The sequence below is a fragment of the Oryx dammah genome, unplaced genomic scaffold, assembly GCF_014754425.2.
Source record: "Oryx dammah isolate SB20612 unplaced genomic scaffold, SCBI_Odam_1.1 HiC_scaffold_20, whole genome shotgun sequence".
Taxonomy (NCBI): domain Eukaryota; kingdom Metazoa; phylum Chordata; class Mammalia; order Artiodactyla; family Bovidae; genus Oryx; species Oryx dammah.
The window spans coordinates 10,526,130-10,544,277 of NW_024070204.1; the positions used below are offsets into that span (position 1 = coordinate 10,526,130).

The 18,148-nt window shown below is 37.3% G+C and overlaps 1 protein-coding gene across 1 annotated transcript in view; it reads right to left on the reverse strand.

Moving 5' to 3' along the window:
- Positions 1 to 18,148, reverse strand: part of CTNND2 (catenin delta 2) — a 1,103,557-nt gene that overhangs the window by 1,016,076 nt on the left and 69,333 nt on the right. The window lies entirely within an intron of this gene.

Genomic DNA, 18,148 nt, shown 5'->3' on the forward strand with positions numbered 1-18,148 from the left:
CATTTTATATAAAGTTCACCTAAAAAAGAATGACTGAAAAATACTGAGTTATAATTGATGGTATACAACATTAAGCAATACTTGGCAGGTATCTAAACATATAGTGAATATTGAGTATTTAATGTACACAACTGACTTTTTAAAATTACAAATTACTTGATTATTTTACTTTGTCTCCATGCAGGGTAACAAATTTTAGAAATATTTGGTTACATCAAAGCTAAACTTTCTCTTTTTCTATATATGCTTCTTTTGTGATGAGAACAAGTAAAATTCACTTGCAGCAAATTTCTAAACCATATTATTATTAACTATAGTCTCCATGGTGTATATCAGTTTTTCAAATCTTCATCTTATTCCTGAGTGTCAGTACCCTTTGACCAATATCTACTGATTGATTTCTCCCCTCCTCCAGTCTCTGCAAACTACCACGCTATCCTCAGTGTCTATGAGTTCGATCTTTTGAGATTCCAAGTGAGACGATGCAGTATTTGTCTTTCTGTATCTAGTTTTCTTCCCTAGCATAATATCCTCCAGGTTCATCCATGTTGTCACACATGGCAGGATTCCCTTATTTGTTTCTAAGACTGAATAATATTATTGTCTGTATGTGCATGTGTTTGTTTATGAGTCACACCTTCTTTATCCATTCATCTGTTGATGGACATTGAGGGTGCTTCCATATCTTGTCTTCTGTGAATAATGCTGCAATGAACATAGGCATGAAGATACCTTTTTGAGAAGGTATCTCTTTGAGATACTGGTTTCAGTTTGTATGCCTACATACCCAGAAATGGCACTACTGAATCACACAGCAGGGCTGTTTTTAGACTTTTGAGGAAACTTTGTATTGTTTTCCATATTGGCTGGACCAATTCACAATCACTAACAGTGTACAAGGGTTGCTTTTTCTCTACATCCTCACCAATACTTACCATTTTATGATTTTTTTGAAAACAGTCATCTTAACAGCTGTGAGGCGATGTGTCATCCTGGTTTGATTTGCATTCTCCTACTAATTAGTGACACTGAGCATCTTTTCATGCGTTTGTTGGCCACTTGTAAAGCTTCTATGCAAAAAATGTCCATTCAAGTCTTTTGCCCATTTTTTAATCAGGTTATTTCTTGTTGTTGTTATTGTTGTTGCTGTTTTTTTTTTAATTGGGTTATATGAGTTCCTTATATTTTTTGGCTATTAGTTCCCTATCAGATATATGGTCTGTAAATACTTCCTCCCATTCCAGAAGTTGTGTTTTTTTTTTTTTTTTCATTTTGGTGTTCCTTTGCTGTGCAGAAACTTTTTAGTTTGATGCTGTCCTACTCATTTATTTTTGCTTTTGTTCCCTATGTTCTTCATAGCACATGCAAAAAAGTATTGCCAAGACCAATTTCAAGGAGTTTTCTTCCCTGTTTTCTCCTAGAATTTTATGGTTACAGGTCTTAAATTTAAGTCTTTCATCCATTTTGAGTTGATCTCTGTGGGTGGTGTAAGATAGGGTCCACTTTGATTCTCCTGCATGTGGCTATCCAGTTTTTCCAACACCTTTTATTGAAGAGACAATCCTTTTTCCATGTGTATTCTTAGTGTCTTTGTCAAAAATTAGTTACCGTATTATATGCATGGGTTTATTTCTGGACACTTTACTCTGTCCTATTTATCTATTTTAATGCCAGTACAATATTGTTTTGATTACTACAACTTTGTAATATACTTTGAAATCAGGTAGTGTAAAGCCTCCATCTTTCTTCTTCTTTCTCAAGATTGCTTTGGTTGTCTTTCATAGTTTTATAAAAATTTCAGGTTTTTTTTAATGTGCCTGTGAAAAATGTCATTGGCATTTTGATAGGAATTGCATCAAATCTGTCAATCATATTGGAAATTATGGGCATTTTGACAACATTAAATTTGGACATATAACATCAGTAATTCATCTATGGAAAATTCTCAGTAAAACATGGCTCCTTTTTAGCCCACAATTCAGTAACTAATCAATAATTGATCATTTCAATTCTATTTCTCTTAAGCATCACTTTAAACAATCTTACCAGTAAAAGTGTCCCCAAATTAGCAAACAACTTCAGTTTACTAAACAAGAGCTAACAGTTTTTCATCAATAGGATTTGTCATTCTCCAAGTAATGACATTCATGGTATTGATAAAGCCCATTTATGTAACAGTGTGTACCAGTATTACATTAAATGCTTTATTTTTATCATCTTATGTTATACTGTTAAAACCTATCCAACAGGATGACATTGTTATCTTCATTTTAAATGAAGGATTGAGTCTTAAAGATATGTAAAAATTGGCAAGAAAAGAATTTGAATGAAATCATGTCTTGACTTCTTCCATTATCTTCTCAATAACTGTCTTGGGTCAGTATTTCTAACACTGTGTTTTGAAAAGTAAAATTTGAATTCAGAAAAAAAGTTTTGGTTGAGAAGAAATTTTGGTGACATGGTAAACAAAATATGAAGTATATAAGTTTTAAAGTCTCCAAAGCAACTTAATATTAGGATAAAGAATTTTAGTTAGTCAAACAAAAGATTCAAACAATACCTGGTTTGTGTAACAAATGCTTATTTCAATGTGGAAAGTGGTAGGAAGCCTCTAAGGTAGACCTGAGTGATCCCCTCATCTATTATTAATGGCTTTGTGTATTTCCGTCCCCATGAATACTTCCCTCTAACCAATAACAGGCAATGTTAATAGGATGCCATTTCCATGATTAGGTTAAAATTGTGACTTCATATTGCTAGTAGACTCTTTTTTACTGCTTCTTTGCTTGCATTCTATGCTGCCACTGTGGAGACATCAATATGGCAAGGAACTGAAGAGGTCTCTGGGCAAAAGCCAATGAAGATATGAAGACCTCACTCTGACAATGTGTGGGGAATTCAAGGCTACTAACAACTCTCAGGGAGCATGGAAGTGGATCTTGCCCCTGTCTAATCTTCAGATGAGCCTGCAGATCCTGACCCAGGCCTTGTGAGAGACCTTGAAACACAGGACCCATTTAAGACCATGCCTTATCTACAGAAGCCATACAATGATGAATGTACTCTGCCTTAAGCTGTTATGTTTACAGATTTTGTTACAAAACAGTAGACAATGATACATTCAATCATGCTATATTAAAATGATTCAACTATTCTAACCATTGACTATATTTCATTCTAATATCCTTGAATCCATATTCTGAGCCTAATTTTAATACTTATGTCAACAGTTTAAACATATATTGAACTAAATTAACAGGAATTATGTTCAGAAGTAAAACAATGATTAAAATGAGAAGAATTAAAGAGCTATACATGGTGAAGCTGTCACACTTTGACACTGCCCTCTAAAAAAAGAAGATGAAAAGATCAAATTAAGGAAAACCACTAATGATGTCTGCAATTTTTCCAAATTACTGTGCTGTGGAGTTTGGGCTGGATTGCACTGAGAGGATTATTATAGTCTATGATAAATACTATTGACTCAATTTGGTTCTCAAATATTTTCAAAGAAAATATCTCATTATTTTTAGCTTGATCCTAAAAGCCTTACAGTCACAGTTATAGAAACATACTAGCAGCCTACCAAATATTAATCACTAAGGATGTTTTCATATTTGAGGGTAATGATGATGAAGGTGTAAATATGCATCATTGTCAAAACATTGAATGTTTAGCTGTTATGTAGCTCATTTTCATTAATTAGATTGATGTTATACGTTTTCTTTACATAATAAAACTTTTTTTAAGGTAGAACAATGTTCTCATATTAGTGATGAACAGGGGAGAAGGTATTAGTCACGATGATATGTAAAAGGTTTCTAGGCTATTAAGTACCACTTTAGTCCCATATTATACAATTTTACTTTAAATCTGCATTTGAAATTATGAATGACATCCAGGGAAATGTTTACATAAGAAGTATAATACATCATGTGAGACACTGTTAATCACTAAGCTCCAAAGGGATACTTCTGTGCTCTGCCACTAGCATCTTAGCACAGATCTTATTTGTATAGAGAAAAGACTCTGATGCTGGAAAGGATTAAGGGCAGGGGGAGAGAGGGACAAAAGAGGATGAGATGGTTGGATGGCATCATTGACTCAATGGATATGAGTTTGAGCAAGCTCCAAGAGATGGTGAAAGACAGGGAAGCCTGGCATACTGTAGTCCATGGGATCTCAAAGAGTCAGACGTGATTGAACGACTGAATGACGACAATACATATGAGCATAAAGTTAAACAATTCAAGAATAAAGATAGCTTTTTCCTCTCTTAAGCACTTTGCACAAAAGCATCAACAGCAAATTAATAAAGCATTATTGGTAATTTAAATAAATTTGGAAATCTTCAAAAAAAGAAGTAGCTATGAAGCATTTCTATAACTACCTGTACACTCAACCCAAAACAAGCTAAATGTACAGAGTTCTCTACTCAACATATTTACAGAAGCATTAGTGAGCTTTGTTTTTATTGGTTGCTTGTTTTGTTAATTGATAAATTGTGACTGCTATCTCTGAGTACAAGTAAGACTAAATGCATTTCAATAATTCTTAAAATGATAGAAATATTCAAAAGTTTGATTATGCTGACAGGAAAGTACATGAATGGTATTTAAAGCTCCCATATTAGAGAAACAAAATATGTCAGATTAGCTTGGTGGAGGGTTTGGAGTAGGTAAGGAAGTGAACAAAGGCATGAATCTTCAAGCAAGAGATTACATATCTCTTATATACATGCAAACATGGATACTATGGTGATAACTGCAGTTTCATTGTAGGTTTTACATCTTTCAAAATATATGTAATGTCACAATTTTATATATGTATGTGAGTATACATGCACATATATTTGGAATTTTAAAAAACTTATTTCTAAATTCTGATAAAATATTTAGATTCAAAAATATCAGACAGATGGCTCTTGTCAACAGGTCCCTCAGAAACCACCCAGACTTGAAGAGAAGTGAGTTATACATAAGCACTGTTTCTGTAAATGAGATGTCACTTCATAAATGTCCATTGTACACAGTAAAAAATTCAACCAACAGATTAAAAAAACATAAAAATTCAACCGGCAGACAAAACACATAAAAACTCTCATCCCCAAACCTTTTCACACAGGAAACAGAGCATTAAACATGGATCAGCAAGTGTTTTCACTCTAGGCTGATGGAGCTAGTAGTGGTGGGATTAAGTTAAAGCAAAAAGGGTCCTTTTCCTGAGGAGGCGAGAGAGTAGCCCTCCATCCTAACTCTGCGAGAAGCAGAGGAACAAAACTCACTTGACCAAAGTCAACCTCAAAAAACCTCTCTGCAAACTGAGAAGGCAACAAACTCAACCTGACAAGGAGCTGGGGGAAAAAACTAACAGCTAAAATCAGTCAATGACAAGAGTTAATGATTTCCTCTAGGAATGAACATACAATAAGGATATATATTCTCACTACTTCTATTTAACATTGCACTAGAGAAAATATCCAGTAAAATAGAAAGAAAATAAAAGATACATCACTTGGAAAGACAGAAATGACACATTAGTTATTCACAGACAGCATAATTGGTTATGCACTGATTCCCATGGAATCTACATCAAGATTACTAGAATAAATAAAGTTGCCTTAGCAAGACTGCAGGACACAGATCAATATGGAAACATTTATTTTTTATGTATGTGCTTCCAGTGAACAATTGGAAATTGAAGTAAAACAATCCTATTTATCGTATGAAAACATACACAATATGTAGAGACAAACATCATAAAATAAGATTTATGCAGTGAAAATTATAAGAAAATTGAAGGAAAGGTAGTTTTCTCATGGAAAACACCTTATTATTAGGAGGTTTCCAAATTAACATTTAAATTCAATGAAATCCTAATCAAAATTCCAGCAGTCATTTCTGTAGAAACTGACAGGTTGATACTGAATTCTGTCTTTTGAGACAGAAGAATCAAGAACAATTTTTCAAAATTTTAAGAGAAGAACAAAGTTGGAAGACTTACATTACCTTATTCAAGACCTAACATAAAACTGGAATGATCATAGCAATGTCTTTTTAGCATAAGAATAGACCCATAAAGCCAAGGAAAAGAAGAGACTTCATATGGGTCACCTGCTTTTTTGACAAATGTACCAACATAATTCACTGTCGATAAGAAAGTCTTCTCAACGATGCTATAACTGGACATATTTTTGGACATATACACATAAAAGGAATTTAACACCACAGGCAAAAAATCAGCTTAAAAAGATCACAGACTTAATGTAAAACTTAACATGTAGAAATTCTCAAAGAAAGCATGGAAGGCTTTAATAAATAATCGAGTTAAGTAAAGGTTTCATACATATGATACAAAAGGTATGAGTCATCAAAGGGAAAAATTACAAAATAGAATTTCATTAAGATCTAAAACTTCTGCTCTTTGAGATAAACTTGACCCTTGAACAACATAGGGGTTAATTCACATAGAACTTATAATTGGTTTTCATTGCTATGGTCCCTCCATACCCACAGTTCTTCTGTATCCCTGGATTGGAGCAACCATGGATGCTGGTACTGGAGTGTTCACACTTGACCAAAGACATAATACAGAGAACAGAAAGGACATTTAACGTGGTCAACATCTGTAGCTATTAAGAAAATGCAAAGTAAAGCCACAATGAAGTCCCGCTCCCCACTTACTAACATGAGAAATATATTGAGAAAAATATTGAAACTACGAAGTGCTGACAAGGATGTGGAGAAACTGGAACCCATATGCTGGTGATGGGAATAGAAAAGTTCAATAGGAATTTGGGGAGAGCTTAATGGTTTTTAAAAAAATTAAAACACACACTTAAAGAATGTGACTCAGCGATTCGACTCCTAAGCATGTGCTTGTGAAATGAAAACATATGTCTGATATCTGTAAGCAAACAGTTATAACAACTTTATTCATAACAATTACTAACTGGAAACCACGTAAAAGTCCATTAGCTGGTGAACGGATAAGGAAATTGTGAAACGGCCATACAGAATGCTATGTACTAGTTTGTTATTGCATCATTAATGCAAGATACAATATAGTAGAACTCAACCTCAGTACACTCAGTGAAGAAGCGAGACCCCCAAAGGCTAAATACTGTACGAATCTCATATATGACATTCTGAAAAAGGCAAATTATAGGGACAGACATCAGATGTGGTTGCAGGAGATGACATGGAGAGGGGATGACTACAATGCAGCAAGACAGAGCTTTATGGAAGGAGAAAAGTGTTGCACATCTCACTTTGAGTGGTGATTAAAAGACTGCACACATTTGTCAAAACTCATAGGATTTAAGCCTAAAAAATTGACTTTCATTGCATGGATATTATGCACCAAATCCTCAATCTATCCTGAAACATACTTACATTTGTAAAAATATGAGCCACATTATAGAGCTCCAAAGGACTAATGCCATGGCAAATTCAACACATATGGGCAAGGCAGTGAGCCTGGAGGAGGGGAAGGGGTGCTGTGTTCTTAGAGCAGCTAGGCAATAGCTTGAGGTAAAACTCAAAGAAAAAGAGGACTTTGGGAAATCAAATAAAAGCACACACCCAGTGACAAAGGGCGGACACTCTTAATCTTTGCACCATCAAAATGCTTGCAAAAGTAATAAGATGTCCCTCAGTAGACCCATGCATTTGAAATAAATGCTTTACAAGACACATCATGATCGCTTCCCTGCTTCTCTCTCTCCCTCTCCACCCATGTTTACTTTCATCTACAACACCTGCAGCCACTAGTATCCACAGATACTATGCGCTCTAGTTCTGCTTCCCTAGACAGTGTGAGCAACTGAGCGACTTGACTTTCACTTTTCACTTTCATGCATTGGAGAAGGAAATGGCAACCCACTCCAGTGTTCTTGCCTGGAGAATCCCAGGGACAGTGGAGCCTGGTGGGCTGCCATCTGTGGGGTCGCACAGAGTCAGACACAACTGAAGCCATTTAGCAGCAGCGGCAGCAGCAGCAGCAGACAGTGTGAGAGGGAGAAGGCAATGGCACCCCACTCCAGTACTCTTACCTGGAAAATCCCATGGGCAGAGGAGCCTGGTAGGCTGCAGTCCATGGGGTAGCGAAAAGTAGGACACGACTGAGCGACTTCACTTTCACTTTTCACTTTCCTGCATTGGAGAAGGAAATGGCAACCCACTCCAGTGTCCTTGCCTGGAGAATCCCAGGGACAGCGGAGCCTGGTGGGCTGCCGTCTGTGGGGTCGCACAGACTCAGACACGACTGAAGCGACTTAGCAGTAGCAGCAGACAGTGTGAGAAGCCAAAGCAAGTTACTGTGAAGTGTTGATTTTGGAGCATAAGCTAAAAGGTGATCTGAAAGCACTCAGTTAAGCTGAGATACACGAACACCTGTATCCGGCAAGGTCTTGGTCTGGATGCCATGCCAGTGTTCTTTTACTACATCACAGAGTAATGAAACTTGACCCCCATAGAGGAGAAACCAGAAATACAAACAAGCAGCAAAGCTTCTAAATCTCCTAATATCACAGGTCTCTCAACTTGTCCCCTTTCAAGGTGAGACCCCTTGTTAACATGCACAGAACTATGGAACTTTTTAAACGAATGAATGAGGAAAGGAAGAGAACAGAACTATACTGAGCGTCTACTCTGAACAAGGCTTTCCTCTTACCCCACCCCATGTGCTCCAATGAAGCTATACGACTGAAGGAATTTGCTCAATGCATCGTATGCACTAAACGTGATTAATTGCCATTTAATAATGGGAATTGGGCCTTCCCTGGTGACTCAGATGGGTAAGGAATCTGCCTGCAAGGCAGGAGAGGCAGGTTCAATCCCTGGGTCAGGAAGATCCCCTGAAGAAAAGGGAATGTCAACCCATTGCAGTATTCTTGCCTGGAGAATTTCAAGGACAGAGGAGCCTAGAGGGCTACAGTCCATGGAATCGCAAAAAGTAGGACATGACTGAGTGACTAACACTTTCACTTTCAATAATGGTAATTGATAATAATAAAAAGACACCACCACCATTGGAAGGTAAATTAATTTACCTGTTTAAAACAATTCATTTCCAACCAATTATTCTGACAGAGGACCTAACAGGGGCTCATTTAAATTAAGTTAATCTAATATTTAATATAGAAATCAGTGATAAATAGCTTGTGTATTTGAAGTCAAAACCAGCTACTAGATTTTCTGCAGCCCTTTCCATATGTATTGTCCTCCTTGATGAGTGTATAATTTTTATACAATTATTTATCATGTAACATAGAGCATTTCATGCCAGAGATTCATTCTTAGAAAATGGTGTATCAACCAAATCTATTCATGGAGCATGTGATCATGTTAGAAGTGTTATGCTTCTTTAGATGACAGTGGTTGTAAAATTTTTTTAATTTGGAAAGTATACATTATTTTCATCAACTTTAATTCAGCTATAAATACAAGTGTGTGTGTGTGTGTGTGTGTGTGTGTGTGTGTGTAAGACCAAAGGAGAAGTTTGGAAGTTATTGTGGTCTTCCCCTCTAAGCATCCTTATCCTCTCAATGAAATAGTTCTTACGGCATTTTTTTTAACTTAACTATCTCCTTCCTTACTTTTAGGTTTCATATGTTTTGAATTTTATTTTCAAATTAACAGACAGGAAGATTACCTTTTTATGTACAGTTCTATGAATTTTAATAAATGGATAAATGTGCATAACCACAACCACAATAAAGACACAAAATACACCCACCACCCAACCCTCATCCCTGTCTACTATGCCTTCCTCTCTCCCTTAACCACTGGCAACCACTGATCTGCCACTTATAATTTTATCTTTTCATAAATACCACATAAATGGAACCATACAATATGTAACCTTTTGAGGTTGATTTCCTTTTTTCTATTAAGATTCTCATTTTATTGATGACTTTGAGATGTAAATCTACTGGCCAAGATCACACAGCTGGAAAGCAGTAGAGCAGGAATTTAAATTTAAATAAGATCAAAAGTTTCACTCATTGATTCCAAAAAAAAAGGAAGTGTACATATATGTATGTATATGTATGTTTCTGAGTACATACTTTTCTTGACTTATGACTCACATACAGACGTTGGTTTCTTTTTAAAACGCTTTGGAAGTAGCAAATATACAACATGAACATTACTGTCAGTGGTCAGTATCTGAGGAACAGAATTGATAAGGCCTCATGAAAGTGAAAGTGTTAGTTGCTCAGTGTGTCTAACTCTTTGTGACATCATAGACTGTAGCCTTCCAGGCTCCTCTGTCCATGAGATTTTCCAGGTAAGAATACTAGAGTGGGTAGCTAATCCCTTCTCCAGAGGATCTTCCTGACCCATGGATCGAACCCGGGTCTCCCATATTGCAGGCAGATTCTTTACCAGGGAAGCCCAAGGCCTCATGACTTTGGTGCTTTTATGGAATTTTTAACTAATTAAATCATACTATCTACTTATTTTTTTTTAATATAGATTTATTTATTTTGCTGCTAAGTCACTTCAGTCGTGTCCGACTCTGTGTGACTCCATAGACGGCAGCCCACCAGGCTCCCCCATCCCTGGGATTCTCCAGGCAAGAACACTGGAGTGGGTTGCCATTTCCTTCTCCAATACACGAAAGTGAAAAGTGAAGGGGAAGTCGCTCAGTGGTGTCTGACTCTTCGCGACCCCATGGACCGCAGCCTACCAGGCTCCTCTGTCCACAGGATTTTCCAGGCAAGAGTACTGGAGTGGTGTGCCATTGCCTTCTCCGTTATTTATTTTAATTGGAGGTTAATTACTTTACAGTATTGTACTGGTTTTGCCATACATCAACATGAACCCGCCACAGGTATACACATGTTCCCCATCCTGAAGCCCCCTTCCTCCTCCCTCCCCGTACCATCCCTCTGGGTCGTCCCAGTGCACCAGCCCCAAGCATCCTGTGTCCCGCATCAAATCTGGACTGGCGATTTGTTTCATATATGCTATTATACATGTTTCAATGCCATTCTCCCAAATTATCCCACCATCTCCCTCTCCCACAGAGTCCAAAAGACTGTTCTATCCATCTGTGTCTCTTTATGTTTTAACAAACATGGTAAGGAAGGAAAGACTAGTCAAGGACTAGTCACTGTAAGAGGTAGCAATCTGGAATCACAATTCATAGCTGGGTGAATTCCAGCTATATCACTTCCCTAGCTGTTGGGTTGTAAGTAACTAGGTCTGTATGTGTTTCTCAACTTTTATGAGTATCTTTTGGGACCAAACAGATCCTGTGAATGAGAGGTTTGAAGTTTTTGTTCTTTTCTTCCACCAGCTCAAAGACTTTTTAATCTTTTCTTAAATCTGTTTCTTCAACTCAAAGACTTGAGAACATGTTCTAGAGTGAGAAAATAATGTACATACTTTCTGGTCATGAATATTCACAAGGTAGTTGGTTACTGGGATTCTGGGTCATATTTTGAGAAGGAATCAATTCTGAAAAGAGGCAAATGGATATACTTTTGCTCTTACTAATATTTCCACACTATTTCCTCTCCCTATAAAGGAATTTCCTAATTGTCCAAAACTGAGACCTTTGCTTCCACCGAGCAACAAGATTCCTAGGATTTGCTAACGCTTATGGGAACTCTTTTCCTTCCACTTCTACATTTTTCAGATTTGCTGAGGTGTCTTTAAGGCTTTCAAAATCACCAGGCACATTTATTTTGCATTTTTTCTGCCATACATGAAGATAAGTATATTTCAGAGTAACAGTTCTCAAACTTGGGAGCCTATGAAAGTCAATTGAGAGACTTGCTAAAAATACAGAGACCCAAGCCTTCTTCATTTTTTTTTTTTTTTTTTTTTTCCTCCTTGCAAGCCACAATTTTCAGCAGAATCTTAGTTCCACAACCAGTGATTGAACCAGTGCTCTGTACAGTTGGAACCACAGTCTTAACTACTGGACTGCCAGGTAAGTCCCTAAGCCCTCTCCTTAAATGAATGCCAGCTTTTCTATGATTTCTCAGCTCTCCCCACAAGGATTCTGATATATGTGGATGTTTGAAAGAATTTGGGGTAATATGCGTCAGCTGTCCCAGAAAGGTTCTGAGTAACTGACGACTAAAATGTTCTATTTTAGAATGAAAGTCAGGCCCTAGAACAGACTCATCCAACTCACGGGCTGCTCCCTGACTATCATCTTGAAATTTAATTTTTAATATTCTTTGCTAGAATATGAGAGTATCAATATCAAATATTATATTGCATCCCTCTATGATGCATGTTTTTCCCATTTTAATGTCTTTGAGACTGGATTATGTTTTAAAATCTGCATTCTAAAAATATTGGTCAGCATCTTTTCTTGTATATTAGCACTTAATGCTGCAACTTACAATAAAAATTTAGAGCTAATGAACTAAATGGGAAGGAAATTAAAGAAAAAAGAATGGAAATATGTATACACAGAACTGATTCACTTTACTGTACAGCAGAAACTAACACAACATTGTAAAGCACCTACGATAAAAAAATATAAAAATTAGCGATAAGAAAGCCCTACTATAATTCAAGTATGAGAGATGCTATAACCAAACAATTCAAGTAATATTGTATAAATAAGATGGTAGAAAGACACAATATTACAATGATTAATTCAGCCCAGGATATTTAACCGTGAAAGTATAAAAAAGTGAAATTGACATGGTGACCCATTATCTAACCACCTAGGGAACGGAAGTCTTCCCTTGCAGGGCTCAAATTGGTACGTCAGGAGCCATGAAAGGGAGGGGCTTGAACCACATTTCAGCCCTGCACTTATTGACTTCTGCGTCAAACAAACTCAGGTGCATCATGAGTACCTTTCAGAAAACAGACTATTCCAGAGTTGCCTATTTCCACGTAACAAGCTACCGCAGAGACAACTGTATAAAACAATGGCAATTTAAAAAATTATTGCTATATACCATGGCTCCAAGGGTTACCTAAACTTAACCAAGTTGGGTTCATTGGGTCTGCATGTGGCTGCAGTCAGACCATGAGTGACTAAGGGCTGAAAGCATCTCACGTAGCTGATGCCTGGCATGGAAAGTCACAAACAGCTGAAATAGGGACATTTGGGTTCCTTGGGCCTCTCTCTCAATCTCTATGAGGCCTGTTTATGAGGTCTCTCCAGGATAATGAATTCTGGTGTCATATTTCTTACATGTAGGCTCAGAGTTCCAAAGGTGGGTTTTTCCAGGGAGAGAAAAGAAAAGAGGTAGAAATAGGGCTAGTAATTATCGTTCAGTCGCTAAGTCATGACAGACTCTGACACCTCATGGACTGTTACCCCACCAGGCTCCTCTGTGGATTCCCCAGGCAAGAAACTGCAGTGGGTTGCTACTCCCTTCTCCAGGGGATCTTCCCGACCCAGGGATTGAACCCGCTTCTCCCGCGTCTCCTGCGCTGGCATGTAGATTCTTCACCACTGAGCCACCAGGGAAACCCAGGGGTAGGAACAGGTATACAGATATAGAGAGACAAAGACAGAGATTGAGGCAGAGACAAAGATGGAAAGAGAGCCTGCAGAAACTGCTTAGCTCTTTATGATCCAGTCTAGGTAAACACGGGTCCTCTGCATGGCATTTATTAGAACTAAATCACTAAACCCAGTCTATTCAAGGGGCAGGTAATTAAATTAATGGATATGATTTAAAGCTGCCACAAAGAGGTATTTTAAATTTTAAAAAGTGACCATTCTCCAAATTCTACAGTCAAGCCTTCCATTTTAAACAATCTCTACTGGGAAAGATAATTACTGAAAAACTTGATGACTTTTTATTCTTAAAAAAAATTATAAAAGTTACTGCAATATTTTTAACTAGTAGAGAAAAAGTCATAACTACATGCATTCTTCTGAGGCAAACAGAATTCCAAACAACCTAAAAAAAAATCACAGATTAGCAAGCATGTCTTTCCTGATCAATCAATACAAAATCTCTCAACAAAGTTGCTTCAAATACCATAAATAATATTTCTTTATGAAATATTCATTACTTACTACCATGTCTGGAAGATCATTTTCAAAATACACTATGAAAGGACTAGCATCCCTCAGAATTAATTACCTCAGGTTAGTGGAAGGTTTTATTTCTTACCTGTGAACTGCATCCAGAGAAATGTAAGGTCTAGTGATCTGAATTAGCAAAACAATAAATATGCTCTATATGCTTTATATTTTTCAGTGAAATAAATATCAAGCAGGCAATGCCCATTCTCTGTGATTTAGACTGAGCTTTAAAGACCTGCACACTCGTATTTAAAAGCAGCAAGCTGAGCCTCCCAAAATAATTCTGTGTTGCTTCATGTTATTTAAGATCATGAGTGCGTGTGAACGGGAATCCATGCTGTTTAGGGTAAAGAGTCTCCAGAAAAAGCATTTTGAGGTTGATTTTCAATTGCAAGTAGGCACAAGGGGAAATCATAGATTTAATGGGAGGTAGGTAATGTTGGTAAATAATATATTCAACTTTAAAACAACCCCCCCCAAATCTGTTGTCCATGTATCATGAATTAGAGTGATTTAAAATTCCACTTTTTCATGAACATACCCATCCTAAAATTCAGCCACTGACAAACTTTAAAGATAGGTTTTCAATGTACTAGAGAAACTGATGACACTAAAGATTTCCATTAAGATATTTTCAAGGTAATGTTACTAATGAAATACAGTTTATTTTAAACACCATCCTGAGTGTCTGAAATACACTATTTCATTGAACTCTCATCACAAACCTTCAAGGGCAATGATAATCTCTCAATTTTAGATCTAAGAGGCCTACTGTACAAATCACCCAATTTTCTGCAAATGCTCAAGGAATCATTTCAACTCTTCACAACAATGAAAGAAGAATCTAAATAATCTTCTAGCAGGCAATATCCACTCTCTTGTTTCTTGTTGGTCCATTTTTAGAAGCCTCCTTTCTCAAATGCCAGTCCCTTACTCCCATCAGCCTTACAGGATATCTAACTCCCAGACCAGCAATCAATTAATCCTGACAAAACAAAAAAAAAAGTTATGAGACTGTGGGTCCTCCCCAACCCCGTAACTCAGTGAAGCAAAACAATTAATTCAACTTGGAACATGATCACTGAATTAAGCCTTAAATTAAGTTGATACAAATAACCCTAAACACATATGCTGTGACAGGCAAAAGAATAAAACAGTTGTACCTGTTAGCCATCTGAATGTCTTTCTTGAAAAATCGTCTGTTCAGATCTGCCTATTTTATGTGACTGTTGAGGGAGTGAGTTTGCTTCGGAGTAGTATAAGTTCTATATACAGTTCAGATCTTCCCTGATTGCTCAGATGATAAAGAATCTGCCTGCTGTGTGGGAGACCTGGATTTGATCCCTGGGTCAGGAAGATCCCCTGAAGAAGGGAACGGCAACCCACTCCAGTATTCTTGCCTGGAGAATCCCATGGACAGAGGAGCCTGGCAGGCTACAGTCCATGGGGTTGCAAAGAGTCAGACATGACTGAGTGACTGACACTATCAGATAAATAATTTAGAAACGTTTTCCCTGATTTCATAGGCTGCATTTTCATTTTATTAAAGATTTTCTTTTCTTTGCAAAGGTTTTTAGTTTGATACAGTCCCACATTTTTTTTTTAATTTTTTCTTTCACTGCCTCTGCTTTTGGAGTCAGATTCAAAAAATCATTGCCAATACTGGGATGTCATAGAGCTTATCACCAATGTTTCCTTCTAGGAGGTTTATGGTCTCAGGTCTTGTACTTTATCTAAGTCTTTAATCCAGTGAGTTAAATTTTGTGTACAGTGTGAGATAGTGGTCCAATTTCATTCTCTTGCATGTGGCCGTCCAGTTTCCCAGTACCATTCAATGAACAGACACAACAGACTACAGTACTTCTGAACATTAGCAAGTAATTTTCAGGATTCCATGTCCTGAAAGATATTGACCAAGAAGATATCTAATTTTTTACAATTATTTACTGCCCAAATCCTCATAATCTGAAAAACTATAATTAATGAAATCAATTTCAAAGCAGAAACTCTGAGTTTTTTAGTGATATGAAAGATGATACTGAGGGCAAGGTATTAGGAGTAGGGATTACATGAAGCAAGGAGGCAATTCTGAATACAGTGGTTGAAGAACTAGCATCTGCAGTGACCTTTTAAGTCTAATTTGATGTGCTTAATCCTATAAGATATATCAGTAACAAATGCAAAATTCTACACTGGAGATTAGAAAACCAATGAACAAAAATAGCATGGAAAAGCTGCATATCAAAACATGAAGAAAATCTCCTTAGGAGTGTTAGCAGCAATAAGCATACAACAGAATAATCTATCATACGAGATTCTTGCAAACAGTTGCCCTAGGCCCTTTCTACCTAGAGTGTGGTCTCTGAACCAGCTAAATCAGTGTTACCTGGGAACTGGTTAGTAATGCAGAATCTTGGGACACACTCCAGACATAGACAATAAGACTACGCAGATTGAAAAGGTTGCCAGGTGACTGTGTATGCATATCGAGGTTTGGGAAACACCACCCTAGGCTCTTAACCAGGTCAGACCAGATGAAACTCTAGTCTAGAGACAATATGCTTGCAATAGAGGAGGGCTTGTAATCACATATTAGACAGGGAACAGGCTCAAACCTCTATAACTATCAGGATTATTCAGAGGCACTGGGGATGTTTAGTTCAGAATGCGCCATCCAATACATGGGAGCCACTAGCCAACAATATGCAAATATTTAGCACTTAGAATGAAGCTAGCCCAAATTAAGATGGCCTACAAATATAAAATACACCCCTAACTGCGAAGACTTAGTAAGAAAAAAATTAAAGTGAAATATCTCTTTAATAATATTTATATTGAATATGTTGAAATAATATGTTGGATATAATGGATTAACTCAAATATATTACTATTCACCTATTTCAATCTGCATTTTTTAAATGACTTACTAGAAAGTTTTAAATTGCCTACATGACTCCCATTTTATTTCTACTGGACGGTGCTGCTGTACACACTCAGGAGTAGGCATGGTGGTTCTCTTCAAATGTGTGGAGCACCACTGTATGGATGAACTATTAATCTATCTCAGACTGAACCAAAGATTAGAACCAGGACAATGTTATGTGATCCAGAGCAGGTAGAGAAATCACTTGTTTTCAAAAAATGCCCGTAAGGAATGTCATCACTTTCACATATTCATCACTGAATCCGAGAATCATGAAAAGGTTGCACTTCCTGTCATACAAAATAACCTGAAAAGACAGTAAGGAAAAAGAGACAAGAAAACCTACTTAGCCATCAAAAACATTGCCTCATGAGCAGTTCCCAATGTATGCTCTCTCTGCCTCAAGAGAAAAATTACAACTCATTTTACTTTCTCTTTGGAGGACTGGTGGAGGTAGGTCTAGGCAGGTTAGAGTATGATCATAAGAACTGGCATCCACACTTGCAGGTGGACGTTTTCCTGAAGATGCCATGAGCCTTCACTATAGTCTATGTGGATAAATCACATATTACCTGTTAGAACAAATATTTCTTTGTTGAGACTGTCAATTTCCCCAGCCAGCCAGCTTCACCAATGTAGAAGAAAATAAGCAAATGAATGCAGTCTTCCTGTTTCCATAAACCTATGATGAACACTGATAATACAGATAAGCAAAAAATATCTATTTCACTATTAGGATATTGAAGATAATACCAAAAAAAAAAACCTCTCTAAATTCCAAGACAAAGCTACAAATTTTGACTGATAATTCAGATTTAAGTAATTCATCTTCTCAGCACCTATTAAAGACTCTTGAGAGTCCCTTGGACTGCAAGGAGATCCAACCAGTCCCTTCTAAAGGGGATCAGTCCTGGATGTTCATTGGAAGGATTCATGCTGAAGCTGAAACTCCAGTACTTTGGCCACCTCATGGGAAGAATTGACTCATTGGAAAAGACCCTGATGCTGGGAGGGATTGGGGGCAGGAGGAGAAGGGGACGACAGAGGATGAGATGGCTGGATGGCATCACCGACTCAATGGACGTGACTTTGAGTGAGCTCCGGGAGATGGTGATGGACAGGGAGGCCTAGCACGCTGTGATTCATGAGGTCACAAAGAGTCGGACACAACTGAGCGACTGAACTGAACTGAACTGAAGTGATTAC